Here is a 19431-nt window from a genome sequence, read left to right as displayed (position 1 = left end):
TTATCCCCAGACACTTGAATTCTGAGGCCTGCTCCTACCATTGTTTAGATGGTGAACATAGTTTAACGTGTGAAGAGAAGAGAAGAGAGAAGAGACTTATTGCATCACCATCTTGTGGTCTTGACCACATTTATCTTGCAGCACTCATGGCTCATAGACAATTTCCCATTTGTGGATGATCCTGTCAGGTGCACGCTCCACCTGACACAACCTCAGTTATATTCATACACCTCCAGACTTAATTAATTCAATGGAGCGCTCAGTTGCTGAGCACTTGCATCACCACAGACAAGTAATGACAGCTCCATGAAAATACCTCATATTTTATGTCTGAATGTATATTTCTGTTTGTTTCCTTGCCAATTTCAAGCACCTAATGTTGAAGGCACATCCCCAGGTGTGGGAGACTATTTTTGAACTGTATTGACATGAAGACAGTGGCAGAGTGGCTCGCAGTCTCACAACAAGAAGGTCACGGGTTAAATTTCCTGTGCAGAGTTTCCCCTATCAACCCAAAACATGCACCATAGGGAAATACTCCAGCTATAGTAGTCCTTACCAAGCTTAGCACACGCTCTGGAGATAGATCCCCCTAGAGACCACTGCAGAGGACACATTTTTCTATGGGACAATACAGTGATTTGGGTAAAAAATGTAGGTAAAAACTTAGAAACATCATCTGATCCTAATCTCGACAATACTATGACCACTTATTCACAATTACATTTGTTAAATTAAAAAATCACATTTAAAGGTGATGTAAAGTGTCTTTCCCAATGACTATGCACTAGTTAGGAGCCCCGACCTTTAAATGCTAGTCCATCAACACATTTCCTAAACATTCTGGCAGATGATATGGCACGTTTATGGACGCCTCTTTTTTGTTTCATAATTTATCTATTCTTGAAAACAATGCCAATATTGGTTCTAATTTAGATTAGCAAATTATTAGACAAGGCATTCATTTTAGCTCTTTCTTCATTGTTTTGTGTCTAACACTCCAGCAGCAGCAGATTGGTCAGGGGTTCAATGTTTTCTTTAGAGGCTCTTTTTCTATACATATACTGTACTTGAAACATAAGGCTAGACCAGTATTGAGTATTGGTATCAAATGCCCCCAAAGTACTTGGTACCGTATCAGTACCAAAAATGGTGGTATTGCCCATCACTAGTGACACATTCTTACTACTGCCATCCTGAAGATGAGGGCATGTGATGTTCATGTTCAGTTTATGGCATAAACTGAATGTTGACCCAAAAATAGAGCATTTTGGAGGAATTGGGCATGTGCCAACAAAAAGTCTTGGAACAAAGGATTCTTCTTTTGCAGCAGAAATTGATTACTATCATCAGGAAGGACCAGTGGACTTAACACACTCACTCCAGACTGAGCAGTGAGCACTTTGTTTCAGGTAGTTAGTAGCTGGCAAACGCTAGATTGCACATTCTCACAGACACAGTCACTCACCGGCTCACAAAGTCCGCGCTCCTGAACGCTTTGAAGGCTCGTCTGATGCAGAGGGGCTTGTGGACGATGAAGCTTAGATGTAAACGGTCGCGGAAGTTTAATGTGCCGAGGTTTCGCTGCTTTTAAGTGTTGTCAGCAACTCGTGGCTGTAGGTAAGGATCCATAACTTCTGTCTTATTTAAGTATCAACCCTTTTCATGTTCAGTTTTACGTGCTGTTCTTCATGACTATGAAACAGCAGAGATGCGCAACAGCATGCAGTGACGTCCTCAAAATGGCGGCGACCACAAAAACGTCACGTGACTGAAACACAAAAAGTTACTGGTCAAATAGATTTTTCTTTTGAACTTCAACATTGATCACAAGAAAAACTGAGGGGAATCAGATATCCACGTCTAGTTTGCTGACAATCCAATCTTAAAGACATGGATTTTCAGTAGAAGCCAGTGCAGATGATGCCAGGTCTCAAAATGATGAACTCTCCAATATTATCATGATGAAATGTAGTTTGTTACTTTTTTGCCATAAATAGCAGTGTACTGTTCCCTTTTTAAGTAGCTGAATTGAGCCTCAATATCAAGAGAGTACAATGGTGAATTTGTTTGGGATGCGCCATAAAAATAGCCTAAACCTTTCCCATGACAACAAAAAATATGCATTTCCATTTAACAGAACTGTTTCAATCATTGTCTAATTGTATTCATGCCCAGACGGTTTACCCAAAATATTCTAAATGAGCTCCTGACCGTTTTTAATTAATTCCGATTCATCCTAGACCCACTTCCTATCCATACGCGTGCTCCCCAATGTGTTACAGCTATACTGACTTTTAAATAGCGCTGCCCTCTATGCTGAGATAATAACCTTTAACAGAGAGCTGCTCCGGAGATCCAGGGATATATGGAAGCAGAGAGGAGTTAGGAGAGAGGAAACTAGGGAAGGTCAGGAGGGAGTGGAGGTGACCTGATTCACGCCGACACGTCCGCATGAGGCTGAACGCGCTAGCAACATTCACAGAAGCGTCCAGCATTACCCATCAGCCCTGCTCTTGTCACTCCAGGACCCTCCGTAATGATCCAATGCTGGCTGTTATGGCAGGAGGCAGGGGTGAGAAACACGTGACACACACAGGTACACACAACTGCACACACACACAGGTACACACAACTGCACACAGATACACACACTGGGCTGAGAGGTCGTTGCTTTGCCTGGAATGCGCCGCAGTGTGGCATTAAACCTAGCTATTCTGCTTTTATTCAGTAACAGGTGTTTCTATTGCACAAAAACACCTTGAAATTGATGTAGGCATATTCTTACTGTGTGCGGGTAGTCTATACACATATCTATATAATCTATATATTGTTACGAATTGCAATTTATTGATTTGACTAGACAGACCTTGAGAGCTTATCAATAGATTTACATTGATACCTTCACAGTTGCTTCCAAAACCAACAGTTCATTAGATCAGTGGTTTTCAATGCATTGACAGGGGGTCATCAGATTATTTACAATATTTACTATATCCTATACTATTTGTATCATTTTACTAATCATTTTGCCCTTTTTCCTAACCCTATGCTCATAATTGTACTTCCCGGTTGGACATGAGCTGTAGAAGTGATGTTGGTATAGGTCATTTCCACAACTGTTACCTAGCAACCATATTGTGCCATATAAATGTGTACATATAAATTACACATACCATAATAATTAGCTGATAGCACCTTTGTTCTGTTGAAACTGTCAGAATAATGTGTTGATTGAGTTTAAATTACCACTGGATTCAGTCTTAGAACTCTGTACTTCCTGCAATCTTTTATTGTAAATGTTGATGTAAAACTATGATCATCATCTGTGTATCATCCACAGATACAAACCCACCAAACAAATAATTACAAAACAACCTGTCTTATGCTCTTTAATACCGGCATCAATTTCTTCATCATTATCATTACACGTCATTATAAACAACTTATTTACTCATTTCCAGTTAAAAACATAAAACAAAAAAACTTAAACTTTTAAACCGTGTCGATTCATGATTAAAGCAAGTGCATTCAACTACACATAAACACAAAGTACAGAATGAGATACTTTGCATAGTTCATGTTTTGAATCGTTCAGGGGAAACGCAGCTCAACCTGACGGCAGAAGATATCTCGTATTCAGAACGCTAATGGAGGCTCATTCAAGTGACCGCTATTCCTGTGACAAATTTATACAGCTCTGCATTAACAATAGTGGGCAGCCTGAACCATAGGAGCCACTTCTGATTCAGATTTATACTTCCAGGACACAAACAGCGCTAATGTATGCGCGGCTAAATCTGGTGGTGTGGGAGACTGACCGCCTGGAACAATGGGCCTGCGTCTGGTGAGCTGATGAAGGCCCGATATGAGCAGAAGAGCTTTTTATTTCTGCTCAACAATGGCTGACTGCATTTTTAACAAGTGCGGTTATTTCTGTATGCACATATGTAGCCTGTCTCCGCCCGCCTTCACACGCAGTTTCCGTCTGACTGCTGAAATGCCACTGGGCTGTATACGTTGGGGAGATGTGATTGTGAAGTGAGCATTGTGCTGTGTTTCAAGGCTGAAGAATCTTTTGTCGGAGTTTCTTTTCGATTGAATTAAAAAGCTCCACAGAGGAATTTATTCTAAATGCCGGATTTACAAAGGTACGGAAAGTCAGGTTGGAAGTTTTATCTTGTTTGATGCGACATGGGAGTTATCTTTTGTGTTTGCGATCCGGGTGCATAATTGGCTGGTCAGATAAGAGATGAACAAAAGGAGGAATTAAACTCAAATGCTTTGTATTAAAAGATAAAGTTCTTCTACACTACTATGCATTGGAACCTGTTGTGTAAATGTATTGTGTGAGTGGTTATCAACTTACCGCAATCACATATTTCCTCTGACATTATATGACAAAATATAGTATAATTAGAAAGTTGAAGATTCAGTTAATTAGACTTTTTTTTCATCTTTTGAGAAAATGACGTTCAACTCAGCCTCAGCTCCAGTCAAAACAGTGGAGAAATGATATAGTTATTTAATGTGTGTATGGTTAAGTCAAACGATCAAATTCAATTATAGGATTATTGAAGGAAAAGAAAATCTTATCTGGAAACTGGAAATAATTGTGGAGGATTTGATAAAAGTGGATTCTATTCTTACCACAATTGCCCAAAATGATTTGATTTAATTAATGAAACAAAGTTTTACACAACATCTTCCTCTAAGTCTCAATGTCTACATGCACGCCAGGAAAACCGGCCTAGTCCAATCTAGGTTTTCTTGATTTGAATCTCAAACGCCCAGTAACAGAGCAGTCCGATAAAGACAGGAGCAGCAGACTATAGAGGCATTATACTATTACTGAGGCAAGAAACAGACAGGGAAATATTAGACACTCACTCACTCATGTTAGATCCCTCCACCGCGGACTAGAACGTGTAATTTGTCCAATATGTTAAATAAGTGTTAAAATGACCGCGTTCATTTACCCTGCAGGGAATAAATAACTTGTGTCTGAAAATAATGGTCAAACTAAGCCAGAAGTTGCTTATATTATGTTTTCCGAAACTGTTAAATGTATGACAACCAATTATTAACGGCAAGCTTTTGGTGCTAATACTAAATTACTTGACGACCCTGAATTTCCCTCAGCCTTCGCATCTAATCCGTTCTTTTGGCTGCATGTAAACAGGACAAGTATGGTCTGGTTTTGGGGCAAAGACAAATTGAGTTTAGTAGTTTTGCGCACTCTTGAGTTCTCAGTGCATGTAAATGTCGAGGCTGTGACTGAGAGTAGGCGTCCATCTGGCCACAGCTCTGTTTCTATATGACGAGGGACCTTGACACCATTGCACATGTCCATGTTTTCCACTCGGTACTTTGCAATGAATCACAGCACATATCAAAAGCTCTTTTAGTCCTCGCCAGAGTTCAAAGTACTTAACTACACCTCTTTGCTTATTTTGTATTCAGTGCTTCATATTCCTTCCCCTATGGTCCTGTAAATGAGTGCAATAAACTCCTTATTGCTCAGGACAACTTCTCATTCGCCATTGCACACTCTCACTCAGAACCAGTAACTGCAAAGAAACAAAAAGAGCTGGAGATGAAGGGGAAAATACACAAAATGTATTAAAAGTTTTCTTCAAAAAACTTGCAGAGTCTGAGAGTTACTGTGCAAAAAGTAGTTTCAAGGTTCTCAATTTTGCTCAATGTTTTGACACTGTGACACCCAGTGCTCCTGTTGCCACGGAAGCACCGAAGGACTGGTGACATTTTAGTATTTGTTTGTGATCCAGAATACACACTTCTCCAACACTTTACGGAGACGTGAGTCTGGTCGGCGTGATGGACAGGTGAATTAGCCAATCAGGGACATCAAAGCAAATATTTTTACGGCTTCTTATGTATATCTCTCTGTATAAAAGAAATAAAACACAGAAATATCGTTCTGAACTTGGCTAAATGAAGAATACCTTTACCTCAATACCTTGACTTTAATTTGAGTCATAAATGCATAAGTTAAAGGTGATGCTTTGTCTTTTAAACATCAACAACTCAGCTTAGTTATTGCATAAGTATAATTAGTAGCGAGTATAAAATCATTCAAACCGTGTCCAAAGCAACACAAATGATCTTCACATAATCCTCCATAACAATATCCGTAAACAATGTGAAATGGGCCAGAAGCACAGCGCAGTTATTCAAGTTTACTTATTTGTCATTGACCCCGCACTGGGCAGAGTCATATTGCTGTATATAGCCCGCTAGCCATACAGAGCATTACCGTGCTGTATAAACATAGCTGGGGTGCGGTGTCTTACAAGGTGTGTGTTATGGCTCGTATATATATATATATATATATATATATATATATATATATATATATATATATATATGAAGGTGGTGTAGGTCCCCTGGGTGCTGTTCGCTGTTGGGCCTCTGCGTTGCACATTTGCCCTGTTGTTCGCCAGAGAGGCATAGTCTCAGTCCAGTGTCTAAATGAAACAAGGCTATTATCTGGAGATATTTAGCTGTATCCCTTTAGTGGCTAATAAGCTACGAGTCATTGAAGCCTTTATGTCAGGTTGTTATTGACTTTTGTAGCTTGTGGCGTTTATTTTCCCCTTAATTATTTACTCTTCCCCCTTTAGCCCATTCCACCTCAATCAAATGACACAAAAAACAGCATCATTTTTATATGTTTATGATGGGGAGATAAAAATATGTCTTGGGGAAACTATACAAGGGAAAGGAAAGACTGGAATAGTTCACACGGGAGGAATAAAATCTGCAACAACTGCCTGCAATTACGGCGCCTCGTTGTCTGCGCTGTTCTAATTAAGAAAAGAGAGCCAGAATGCAGATTAGGAGGGAGGGCCGGGAGATAGGCCCCTGGCTCTCCCTAGTCCTCTGTGAGAACTCCATCCAGGGATACCACTGTTTCATACTAAACAAGAGGCTGCATTATTTATATGGTGCAGGCAGTGGAGGGAGAGCGCAAGGGTGGAATTAAACTGGAGTGAGATCAGATATGGGATGTCTGTTTTGTGGTTAAAATGTTCCATATAACGTGTATTTAGTGTTTCTGGACACCTTAGTCTTTCACATTTTAAAACTCAAAGATGACATACAGTATAATGCACAGTGTACTTTCATGAGCTTTTTGGAATATTTGTTAATCCTCAAAATTCTCTTGGTCAACTTTTTTTTTTTGTGTGATTTATGCCTGTTTTAGTAATGCTGTGTTTACTTATCAAGCCATTTTGTTTTATTCTTATTTTTTTATTTTATAGCTTACTGTTTTTTTTTTTTAATCCCTTCGCAGATTTAAATTGTTTCTCTTTTTGACTTATTCGTTGCTCATTGTTTTTAATTGACAATGGAAATAAACCCTTACCTGCACCTGGTTTACCTGCATTTCAGGTTTGTGTATTCAGAAAATGTCTGTTTTCACCTATCCCCTATCCCCGCCCACTGCTTTGTACTTAGTTGAGATTATTTGGAAAATTCACACTAGGCATCACGCTCACGCAGATAGATTTAAAATGTGTTGCGTATGCATTTTTTCAGCAATAAAAACAACATATGAAAATGTGCTCCTCGCTCTGGGGAAATACCACTATGAAGAAGTAGTGAAGTCATTAGAGCTATTCATATTTACACGTTTTAGTGAAATCTTTTGGTTTAGAATAAACTCAATGCAAAATGATGATCAACTTCAGTTATAGTTTTAATAAGAACAAGAAAAAAGTACAATATGTCTTCTTTATACAGAAAACGGTTTCATTTATTGGCGCCTTCATGTTCCTAAAGTCTGGTGCCCTGAAGTCTGAAGAATGTACCAAATATTGCAAGACCGAGACAAGGTTTTAGAGCTCTCACGATGGCGGTAAAAAAAACAGTTATGTTTATTATCAAATCTGTCAATTATTTCCCACCCGCCAAAAGCAAGGGCTTCTGAGTTTAGTGAAACATAAATTACTGCTCTTGTTGCTTCTCTGTGTTAGTTGCAGAGACATTTAAAGGCGCTAGACCTCCTCCAAAAATAACTGCTCCATCAGTCTGCCTCTAAGTAACTCATCATTTCACCACATATTATGTTTCAAGCATTTACCTTGAAAAAACACATTCACGGGCCAATACTGAACCCATCTTAACAATGTTTTGATCCATCTTCATCAAAGGCTTATTTTTATATCTGCCTATATTACAAATAAGTAAACTTTCAAGAGAGTAAATATTTATAGACTTCTCTTTTATTATTCCTTTAAATTCCTGAGAGGGAGGTGGAGAGATTTGAGAGCTTGTTTTGGAAAGCTAAATTGCAAATCATTATCGTCATCCTGGACTAAGCAAAGGGTGTATCCGATGTATTCTCATTTTATACATCTTTCTGATACTAATATAGACACACACGCACACACACACACACACACAAGCACAGACACACACGCACGCACGCACACACACACACACACACACACACACACACGCACGCACGCACGCACGCACGCACACACACACACACACTGTAATGTAGCTGTATGTACCATTACATAGGCTTAGGAAGAGTACAAGGAAACAAGTAGATGTTTAAAAGGATTTATTGAGAAGGTTGTGGTGTAAGTTGACCTGCAACAGAAAAGAGAATGTAACTGTTGGTTAATCAAAATTAAATTATACCTTACCTGATGTGTCAGCCATTTTAGGTGCGCCAGACAAGAGTCCCCAGGGAGACGGAGCACCTAAGTAGGTTCCGGGGCAGAACATTGGGGGAAAATAGGAGGGGTGTTTTAGGGAATTGACTGTTTTAGAATATATGTTGAGATTGAAATTGTGCACAGTAAATTAAATAAAGAATATATTTTTGTATTTAATTGAAGTATGTATAGTGACACTGTTTTTCTACAGTTAGCTTTTATCTGTGCGGTTTTAGGAAGATTGAAACTTACCTGGTCCTCGGAGTAGGAGGGTCCAGTTAACCCAGTGGCCTATAAAAGGCGCCTGGCGGCAGTTGCTCTATGGACGTCAAGTAAGGGGGCCACTGGACCTCCTCAAAGACTACTGGGAGAACCCAACCCCCTCAGAAGAGAACGTGGTGGCTTACGTGATAAAAATGAGGCAACGTCTGGAAGATATGTCTGCATTGGCACAAGAGACTATGAAGACTTCTCAACAAAATCAGAAGACCTGGTATGACCGCAAAGCTAGAGAAAGAAGCTTTGAAGCTGGCCAGAAGGTGCTACTTCTACTCCCCACCTCCGACAGTAAACTCCTCTCCAAATGGCATGGTCCCTATGAAATCAGCAGAAGAGTGGGTAAGGTCACATATGAACTATTTATGCCTGACAGAACAAAAAAACACCAAACGTTTCATGTGAACTTGTTAAAAGAGTTTCAGTCTCGCCAGGAATCTGTCCCTCAGCTGCTGATTTGTGGGGTGCAGGATGAAGAAATACCAGAGAAGTTTATGCCTGGAAGTCTGGTTGAATCAGCAGGCATAGAGATGTCACATTTGTCTGTCTCCCAGCAGGAACAAGTGACTCCTCTCATTGACCCAGAACTGTTCAAAGACTCTTCTGGTTACACAGACCTAGTCCAGCACAACATCCGGCTAAAGAGAGAGGCTCCTCCATGTCGAAAGAGCTACAGAATTCCAGAGCGGTTGGTGCAAACATTGAAAAAGGAAATAAAATTGATGCTGGAACTAGGCATAATTGAAGTTTCAAATAGTGAATGGTGCAGTCCAGTGGTTCTGGTGCCCAAAAAGGACGGCTCTCTAAGATTTTGCATTGATTTTCGCTACTTAAATTCTGTTTCATTGTGTGATCTTTACCCAATGCCTAGAATTGACGAGCTGGTGGAGCGAGTGGGGCAGGCAAAGTACATTTCCACCTTAGACCTGAGCAAAGGCTATTGGCAGGTGGCATTGGCTCCAGAAGTCAAAGAACTGACAGGATTTAAAACTCCGTTTGGTATGTACCAATTTCGAGTGATGCCTTTTGGACTGCAGGGTGCACCAGCTACGTTTCAAAGACTAATGGACTATGTTCTGAGAGATGTTTCAGAGTTTTCAGCTGCATACTTGGATGATGTGGTTATCTACAGCCAAACCTGGGAAGAACACATGGCTCATCTGGAACAAGTCCTGCTATGCATAAAATCCGCTGGCTTAACTATCAACCCTAAGAAATGCTGTCTGGCTCAGAGAGAGGTGGAGTACCTGGGTTTTGTCATTGGACATGGCAAACTTAGGCCCCAGGTGGGGAAAATGGAGGCCATCTACTCCTTCCCCATTCCAGCCACTAAGAAGAAGGTGAAAAGTTTCCTAGGTCTGGTCGGCTGGTACAGGAAATTCATTCCCCACTTTGCAGACCGCTCAGCTGTTCTAAATGACCTCACCAAATCGGCAGCACCAAGAAAGGTAAAATGGACTGACCAATGTGAGTGTGCTTTTAGGGACCTCAAGGAAGCCCTGAACAAATGCACCGTTCTGCAAACTCCGGATTTTGACAAATCCTTTATCTTACAAACTGATGCATCAGGAGTGGGCCTAGGTGGAGTTCTGTTGCAGGAGCACGCACACACACACACACACGCACACACACACACACACAGACACACACACAGGCACACACACACACACACACACACACAGACACACACACGCACACACACACACAGACACACACACACAGACACACACACACAGACACACACACGCACACACACAGACACACACACACAGACACACAATACTGTAAACCATTCAATCAAGTGGCTTTTATCCAAGATAAAAGAAAGATAGAACAGATAGTTTTAAATGTGCAGTAAAAAGTGCTAATTTGGATGATTTGGGCCAATTCACCAGGAGTCTTGAGGGTCAGGAAAAGGGCCATAGTTTTGATATCCATGAACATTGACCTTCTGATTGATGTGCAAAAGTGCCTCAACTAGCCAATCACTAAGCAGGTTTTCTGTCTTTTTTAAATGAACTGAAAAAATTATAGCTAAACATCATTTACAAGCTTGTTGCTGTAGTGTAATGAGGGTTAAACATGTCCACCAGACACAAGCTTGAACATAATGTTATGTTTTTGTTTTACAGCCTGATGGACTTTGAACAGTGAAATAAAAAACATGTCATTCCATTCAACATGCTAAAACTATTTAAAACAGATGAAAGTTGAAAGGTCGTGAATTTCAAAACGGTGTCCAGATGACCACACTTGGAACTACACTCGATGGAACCCTTGTGGACGAATGAGGGATTACAGCGACATGTGAAGAGTGCCAGGGCTGAAGTCCAGTCACATCAAACACAGATAAAGAGTGAAACCTGCAGGTGCCTGTAAGGTCCAGCCAAAGGGGTAAAAACGACTTATCTATAAGAAGCCAATCTATCGGTGTTGGAAAGCTGTGCCTCCGGCGATACAGTGATCAATAATGTTCAGGCCGCTCCAAGTGCAGCGCCGCGAGGAAGGAGCTGAGAACTGGCTCCATACTTGTGTCAATGAGAATTCACTCACATTTCATCACATGTTGCATTTACCGTCCACAGCTGAGCAAAGAAGAAGAGTCAAAGTTCAATGGATAATCACTATCGTCATAAGGCGCTGGTACAGCTGGCAGCCCGGTGTAAACGCTCTCTCTTCTTTCTCACACTTATTGTGCTTTATCTCCTATATTTTGTAAATATAGTTAGTATATTTTTTCTATTTTACTGTACGATAGGGACACGCGCTGGAATAGTTTTTTAATTCAACTGTTTTTGACTTTTTTCGGCTGGATTTGAGCGTTTTTCGTTGCGTTCGTTGTGTTGTTGTGACGTGAGCTAGCGCCCATTTGTCTATGGGAGTTTTTATTTATTTATAGGAGATCTTCTACTGAAAGTGTTTTTCAGACTTCCTATAAGTGATCTGTTCTTTTCCTCTGTATCTACCTGCGTTGCACCAATGAAATTTCCCCATGTGGGACAATAAAGGAATATCTTATCTTATCTTATAAGAATTTAATATGATTCTATTTTTTTACTCCCTGCATGCTCTTGCTTTATAATGTTTTATTCCCAGTTATTTGAACCGATTGCTGAGCGTTCATGCCAATCAACAATAACCGCATGCTATTGTGATCATTCAACTGATCTTTGAATATAAAGGCAGAATAGAACAAACCTTGTGCCACTTTAAAGCTGGTGTACCTGCGTATTACAATCTGTAGAACTAGTTCTGTTTGGTGCATTGTTAATATTCATATGTATTCATCTCAGTGTCCTTGCATGGCTTTAGAACTGACTTTTCAAAGTGAAACTGCGGTGGTTCGCCCAACCACAGATAATCTGAGCTCTGCTTACCTCTGTGCTGACAAGAAATAAAAGGCTTTATACACACAGGCAATACGGGACGGACTAATTATGTCACAAAAAGATACTCTTTGGTGGAAAACATAAAATGTATTCCTTTATAACTAAAAGCTTTAATTTTAAAATGTAGAGCAATAATGAATTCATAAAATCTCATTGAAAACATAAACACTTAATAATTGTCCTTTTAAGTATCTTAATTTCTCTCACCACCAAAGTTCTGACTTTTATGTCGGATTAGATTGATTAGTTTCCTGTTCACACGCTTGTCTTTAAAGGTGTATTGTGTCATAAAAATGTAAGTATTTTCAGCAATAAAAGCACAGTCAGATTTAATGCCATTTGATGCAACGTTCCCGCAAAACAATAACATCCCCATTGAGAAATTCAGGTAGAGGAACGTCCGCCAGAAAAGTTAATAAAAAACGTTGACTTTGCCGATAAGAGAATCAACTTGAGTCCAAAGGAGGATTATCCATTTCTAATATCTGAACACAATAGTCTCCATTTTACACCGGACCACATAATAGATTGATGCTTTTATTACTTCTACACAATCTATATTTATATATTTCTTTATATCTCAGGTCAGAAGAATCTACATTACTATGCCTCATATAGGATCTCAAATTACCCCAAAAAAGAAAAAGCAATTTTCTTTCACCACTTTGATTGAATTTGTGGAAAACAGTCTAGAAAGTCGTTTCATTAGAAAAACTGCTTGTTAATTAGTCATCAATCTCTTGGAGAAACGTTTTACTGAATTTATCACTAAGGCGTTAGCAAAAACAGCTCAGGCGGCGCCATATCGGTCTGACTTCTGACAGCGCGGTTTTGTGTTAACAAGGACAAGTACACATCACATCACGCGAACGCATCATCTTCTCTGACTGCTTTTCACCTTAGACATCTACAGACTAAACCAACCCTGTGTGGCAAGAAAAGAAACATTTTGAAGGGAGGGATGTTGAATTGTGTGTCCTCCCTCGATGGAGACCTGTGTTTTCACTGACTAAAGCAGCCTAAAAGTAAAAACAATTGATTTGAACTTGTTTACCTCCTATCTGGGGACACATGTAGGTCATGTTTCTGAAATGTGATAGATACATTCTACTTCCCCGCTCTGAAATATTTGTATAAACCTGTTGAAAGAGTGAACTGAAGCTGTCAACCTTATTGATTCAAGTACAAGTGGAAGAAAAAGTATTGTAAAGTTAAGATAGTGAAATGAATGTGAAACTCAATACTTCTCACCTCTGGTTGTTTTTCACCTCCAACATCATCAATACCGATCCCCCCGTGGGAAGGTCCACACGCGTTCTTCTGCTCGGTTATAGCAGTGACTAGCGAGAGGACGGATGACCCCCGGGAGCATCTCAAAATGGCTTCCTCGTCTATAAGCAAAAGATTGAGGGAGCGAGGCGAGATGAGGTCAAACTCGGGCATTTTACATGCGTCTGTCGCGCTTTACATGATGATCAGATTTCATAACTGTGGGTGAGCGGAGGGTGCTTCGGGAGAGCCACATCCACAAATGACCCCTCGTAGATGCGTTCGCTCTTTCTTTTCTCACGCACAGCTCATGCATGAAGAGATGGAAGATTAATGTTCCTCCAACTTCAAAGTATTTTCTTGTACAGCCCATGTAAAAATATTTCTAATACAGCGCATTGTTGGTTATCAAATATGTGCTGGTGGGCGTGATTGCTTTGCTCATAAGCCAAACCCACATGGGGAATAGTAAAGCATTCGGGAGTGTAATTTGGGAATCATTATTGGGTATTTTGAAACCCCCAAACTCAGCGCTAATCCACTAAATGCAGTAACCACGGTCAAGCTGTCCCAAAAAATAACGCGTATCACGTTAAATTAGTTTTATTTATCGAGTTTATGTCCGGGACAGTTTGTATCTCATTGTTAACTGGCTTATTTGTTACGATTTGAAAGGGAAAATGCGGAGTGCGAATATAATTACCGGTTGTACAATTTGTCCTTGAGTGGTCCATGGTAGAAGAGGTTCAGATTCACAATGACGTCTGGACGGTAGTTAGAATGTCCCAAGTTCAAAAACATTGTTCAGAAGACTGTACTTTTGTAGCCTTTTCTACCACTGGTTATGCACGTACCAAAGTAATGCAAAGGATTTAATAAGGTTTTATAAGAATGTGTGACAATTACATGACATTGCCTTACATTCAACTATACTACCACAGATATACTTCATTTGAGTCTGATTTAATGCATTTTTCTTTGCAGTAGAAATTATCTTAATTGTCTTTTTTTTGCCACACACTCCAAGAATACAAGACATCAGAACAAACATGAACACTGTTATTCAGCATAAACAATCTTCCTTGAGCACACTAAAAGCATATTATACAGATTTAAACGTGAGTGTAAAAAAGAGAGTTGAGAAACTGAAGGTGAAACTGTTGTTGTGTGAGTTATTACAGATGGAGTATATAAGACAGGCCTTTTACTCATCTGATGGCGCTCTCAAAGGACACCGAAATTCATTTGAAATAAGACTTGCGGTTTTATGGCAAAGGTGTTATTGGGACGACATTTGTTGAAAGCGGACGTAGTGTTTCACAGAGAACGTTGTGATATTTGCAAATTAACAACTGCCTCAAGAAGGTATTTAGCTCCGACTGCTGCAGGTTCAATTTGGATGTCCCCTGTTCTTGTCCCCGTTTACAGGCGCGTATGCACAATTGATCTTTTGAGCTGTTAACCAGGTTCAAACGTTCCCTCATCAAAAACATACCTGGATTTGTCCTTTGCTTCGTTCACACTCGTTTCATTAATCCTGTTAATTAATTAATCGAGCGCTCACAAATCAGTCCGTTTAAATTCTCCCCCGGATAGTTAAGTCATCGATCAGTTTTTATGTCCATAAACCAGCGCCGCATGCAATTTGAGCATTTCTGCGCTCAAATAGGTTGGTTTGTTTATTTCGAGTTTATAGCATAATGTAGGACATATATGGTTTACAATAATTACCATAATTACAATAATTTGTCCAATAATGGGGATATTCCAGTGTTGCAACACAGCTAGCTCTACCAACATACAGGTGCACAAACAAGTTAACTTGAAATACACATTTACATATTCATCTTTCCATGATTCAAGTCAATGAGAAAAATACTGATAACAAACAGTAACATAAAATTGTGTTCACATCGCGTGGCTTTATTAGCATAGCAGTCATGGAGCCTAATGGCTTAATTAATTCAGTTTTTAATTGTTCATTCCCACTGCTGGAAAACAGACACGCATCACTTTTGTAGTTATGTATTTATTTATTTTTTCACATTATATTAAGTTAGAAATGGTAAAATACCGATGTCAGGGTGACAAAAACGCATGCTTAAAATCGAATAAAAGCCACAAGATTACATAATACGTCAGTTGCATGAACTTTTCTGCCGCTGCTTATGTAGTAGAAGTGTTGGCCTTTCCTTGAGTGTTCCGCAGTATGACATTTAACTTGTATATCATGTATTGAATGAGTTACAGGTGTTTTGTTGCTGTATACTTTACTACATTCCTCCACATGCTCATAGAGAGAACTACAAGTGTCTTACTCTTGGCTCTTAAGCACTCTTTGACTCCAAATTGACCACATCATTAAATGAGTCGAAGATGAATAATGTAATGTAATTGCTTGACCCCAGGATAGGATAGATATGTAGATTACAATAGATTAACAATAGTAGATTACTATAGAACTGTGTAGAAATGCACAGTAGTCGCATTGAAAGTAGATCAGCAGATTCACACTCAGTACAGTATAAACCGTACATAATACATACATTTCCCTTTAAAGCTTTCTGTTTTTTCTTAATTTGTGACAATGGTTCGTGACTACATTTAAGAATCTGTGCGTTTCTGGCCTTGTTTTATTACTGGAAGCACTCAAGCTGTCGCCGCTGTATTTATCTTTTAAATGAGCTGTCAGGTAGTACACCGACTATGTTCCCCCTCAGACAGCCCAATGTTCTTTTTAGGCATTTGTTTATTTCACATCTGCTGCGTTTTAGCAGGAGTTTCAATCCTACTACACTTTTATTCAAAGCAGATTTAAAAAAGGAATGCACACGTGTATTTTTGCTCAATGTCCAGGTGAAAAGTGTGTCCTTGTTCCTCATTTCTGCTGACAGAGGAGAGGATGGAGAGGCTTTGAGCCAAGATGCATGTTGTTACCATATACTGCTGAGCTCGTTGCTGGGTATCCTGTTTTCTTGTGTATCGTGCATTTTGTTGCCTGCCAAGATGCAGCTTCAGATGGGAAGTCCAAGCACATATTATGCAGACCCTTTAAAAAAAACTTCTCTTCTTATCTTGTGGCTTGAGTTTCTTTGTCCTTCGCACTCAAATGCACAGCCGGACCTACATTCTAAATCGAGGCAAGGTTTCCTGCGGACTTAAAACTGAAAACAATACAATAGTGTAGCTCATTGATCTTGTGGCTACAGAACAAAGCCAAGTGCTGTTTGTTTTTTAAGCAGAGGTTAGATAGTGCACTATGAAGGTGAGTGCAAATCAGAATTACATTATAGATCCAGCTCCTATTGAAATCGCTCTGCTGTTTGTGTTTCATGGGCACATATTGATTTGAGATCTTAAAGCAGAGTGCATTCCATTTCTGGAGTACTTTAGTGTAGCATTACTTCAAATGTGTTGTACTTCTGTTAACTTTGGTTAGATGTCAGTAGATATCTTGAGATCCCAATGTATTACTGGTAGATGTGAGCTCAAGGAAATAATTATAACTTTTATATTTCTTGAAATGTGTGTCTTTGAGTTCTTTTGAGTTATATATATTTTTTGCCTCCGACTATGAAAAGTTGCACGAACACCACATCAAAATTAGGACCAAGTCTAAAAACTAAACCTCGACCTAGAACAGGGCAAAACCAGGACTAAAACAAGACCAAATCATGTCAATACATCAGTAATAATTGGTCTTGAACCGGGACCAAAGAAGTACTGTGATGGTCTTTGTTACTTACAGATCGCAATTGCTGTAATTATTGTCCTTCTGCCAGCCTCAGTAGTACAACCAAAGCAGAAACCTTTGAGGAAATAATTGCTTCTCACAATGGTATTTAGTTGAATGTGTACAAGTACAGATTACACTGCCAAATATTTCAATGTGCTGCTTTATTTAAATCAAGCACAGCTACACCCTGCTTCCTTACAGTGTCCACAAAAGTCATCACAGAACCTTTAAGGACAGTGGTGTAATAAGCCGTTTGGAAATGTCACTTACACAAACCTGTTAGTGCCAGCCTCCACACTGCAGACTGTAATGACTGCGAACTCCTACAGGGAGACTTTGACTAAACCAACATTAGTTTTGTGCGATGGGCCTCACGGGAGCTGAGCGACAGAGCTGCAGCACAGGTAATGAAGTCTGCGCAGCTTAAATCATTTCAGCCCACGCACCGATTTGATTATATCGTTTTAGGTTGTATCTTTCTGTCTGCCAGCAAGTGCCCAGACAATAAGGCCTATTCTGATGTGAACAGGGGTCGTGATTCATGAAACCGAATGGTATCCGCTCCTCTCTGATTGTACTCGGGGCACTGCTGTATATGTACACTGCACTCTGATCATGGAAAGCTGGAGAAAACACTAGTCTTGCATTTAGAAGTGTATTTACGCATTTTAGCATCAGCATGAGACAAATTATGGTCAATACATCGCATTCTTGATTGTTTTTTTCTTTTTTTAATCGTTTTGGTCCGCGAGCAAAGTAAAAACGATGTGTAAATGTGTTTTGTTTTTGCTTCTAGTGATTGTAAAATTAAATGTTCGAAATAAATCTATATTTGCAATAGCATGTACTGTATGTTTATATTTTGGGTATTTGCATTGAGACAGTTTTTAGTGCTAAGGTAATATTACTCTGATTGCTAACCCTCATTCACTGCTGTTACGTTTTTTAAGTGTGCGAAGACCGTGACAAGAGTGGTCTGACCACTTCTCTTGAGCCTTTGATAAAATGCCTGAATAAAAACTAAACACATTTAAAAAAGAGAACTCTGGAGGAAAAGCATACTTGGAGTTATCCGTGCATGTAAAATAGTGGATGAAGTACTTCTCTATAGGCATTGGACGATCAAACCTGATTGCACGTTTTCATCTCAATCTCAATATATTATCTGATAACAAGACGTATTCATATGCTCATTGCACAATTCAACAGTTTAGCAGCTTAACGCAACATGCCATATCTATCTGGAATACAGCGTTATGTTGTATTGGTAGTGTAATCAATATTCCTGAATGTTTGTATAATATCACATCTTCCACTGTGTTAGGATAGTTTGCCTATTTGTTAGTTTAGTTTTGTCCTTTGCATCTGATACAGTCAACAATGTCAAAAAGCTGCCAAAGTACAAATTAAGAGCTATTTTAAAATGCTGTAATGTCACATGTCTCAGAGCAGTGCGAGACAGTGAGTACGTTAATACCGATGATGACATTCAGGGCATCAAGTTTTAAAATAACACTGCCTCAATAGAGCCACTTTGCTAATAAGAAGAAAGAAAATGATTCCTTTTGCATCATTATGATACATTGCCAAGGCTAAAAAAAACCTTCTAGTGAGAAATGTGTTGCTTATAGTTTATTTGACTAAGATTTAAGCTAATTAGCACATCCAATTATTAAGCACCAGTTACTCCCTAATCCGCTGCTGTTTTCTGTATTCACTTTGAGAAAGAATTGGTTTTAACACTTCCTCCATAATGAGCTTATTACACATTCATGGATCAGATCTTTTGTGATTACATTTTAACAAGAGAGAAATCAAAACAGTTTAGTTCTTATGGAAATGCTCTGAGTCGGCGTTGCACCCTGATAAGTATGTTTAGATTCTCACCTGTTGTTATTTAAGACATACTTCAAGTGCACTTTGTGTCCAATGATATCGTACAAGCATAAGTACTGTATATTAGTAGTACTGCAATGCATTATTATTTTAGTTACTCAGAATGTTTTTTAATTTAGTGTTTTTGGTCTTGTTTTGTTTTGGTCTTGTCAACAAAATCTTTCTTTCTATT

The sequence above is a fragment of the Eucyclogobius newberryi genome, unplaced genomic scaffold (genome assembly GCF_026437365.1).
Source record: "Eucyclogobius newberryi isolate DKJ021-1_F unplaced genomic scaffold, fEucNew1.0.hap1 SCAF_10, whole genome shotgun sequence".
Taxonomy (NCBI): domain Eukaryota; kingdom Metazoa; phylum Chordata; class Actinopteri; order Gobiiformes; family Gobiidae; genus Eucyclogobius; species Eucyclogobius newberryi.
The sequence above is the reverse complement of the archived record's forward strand: the minus strand, read 5'-3'. Positions refer to the sequence as shown.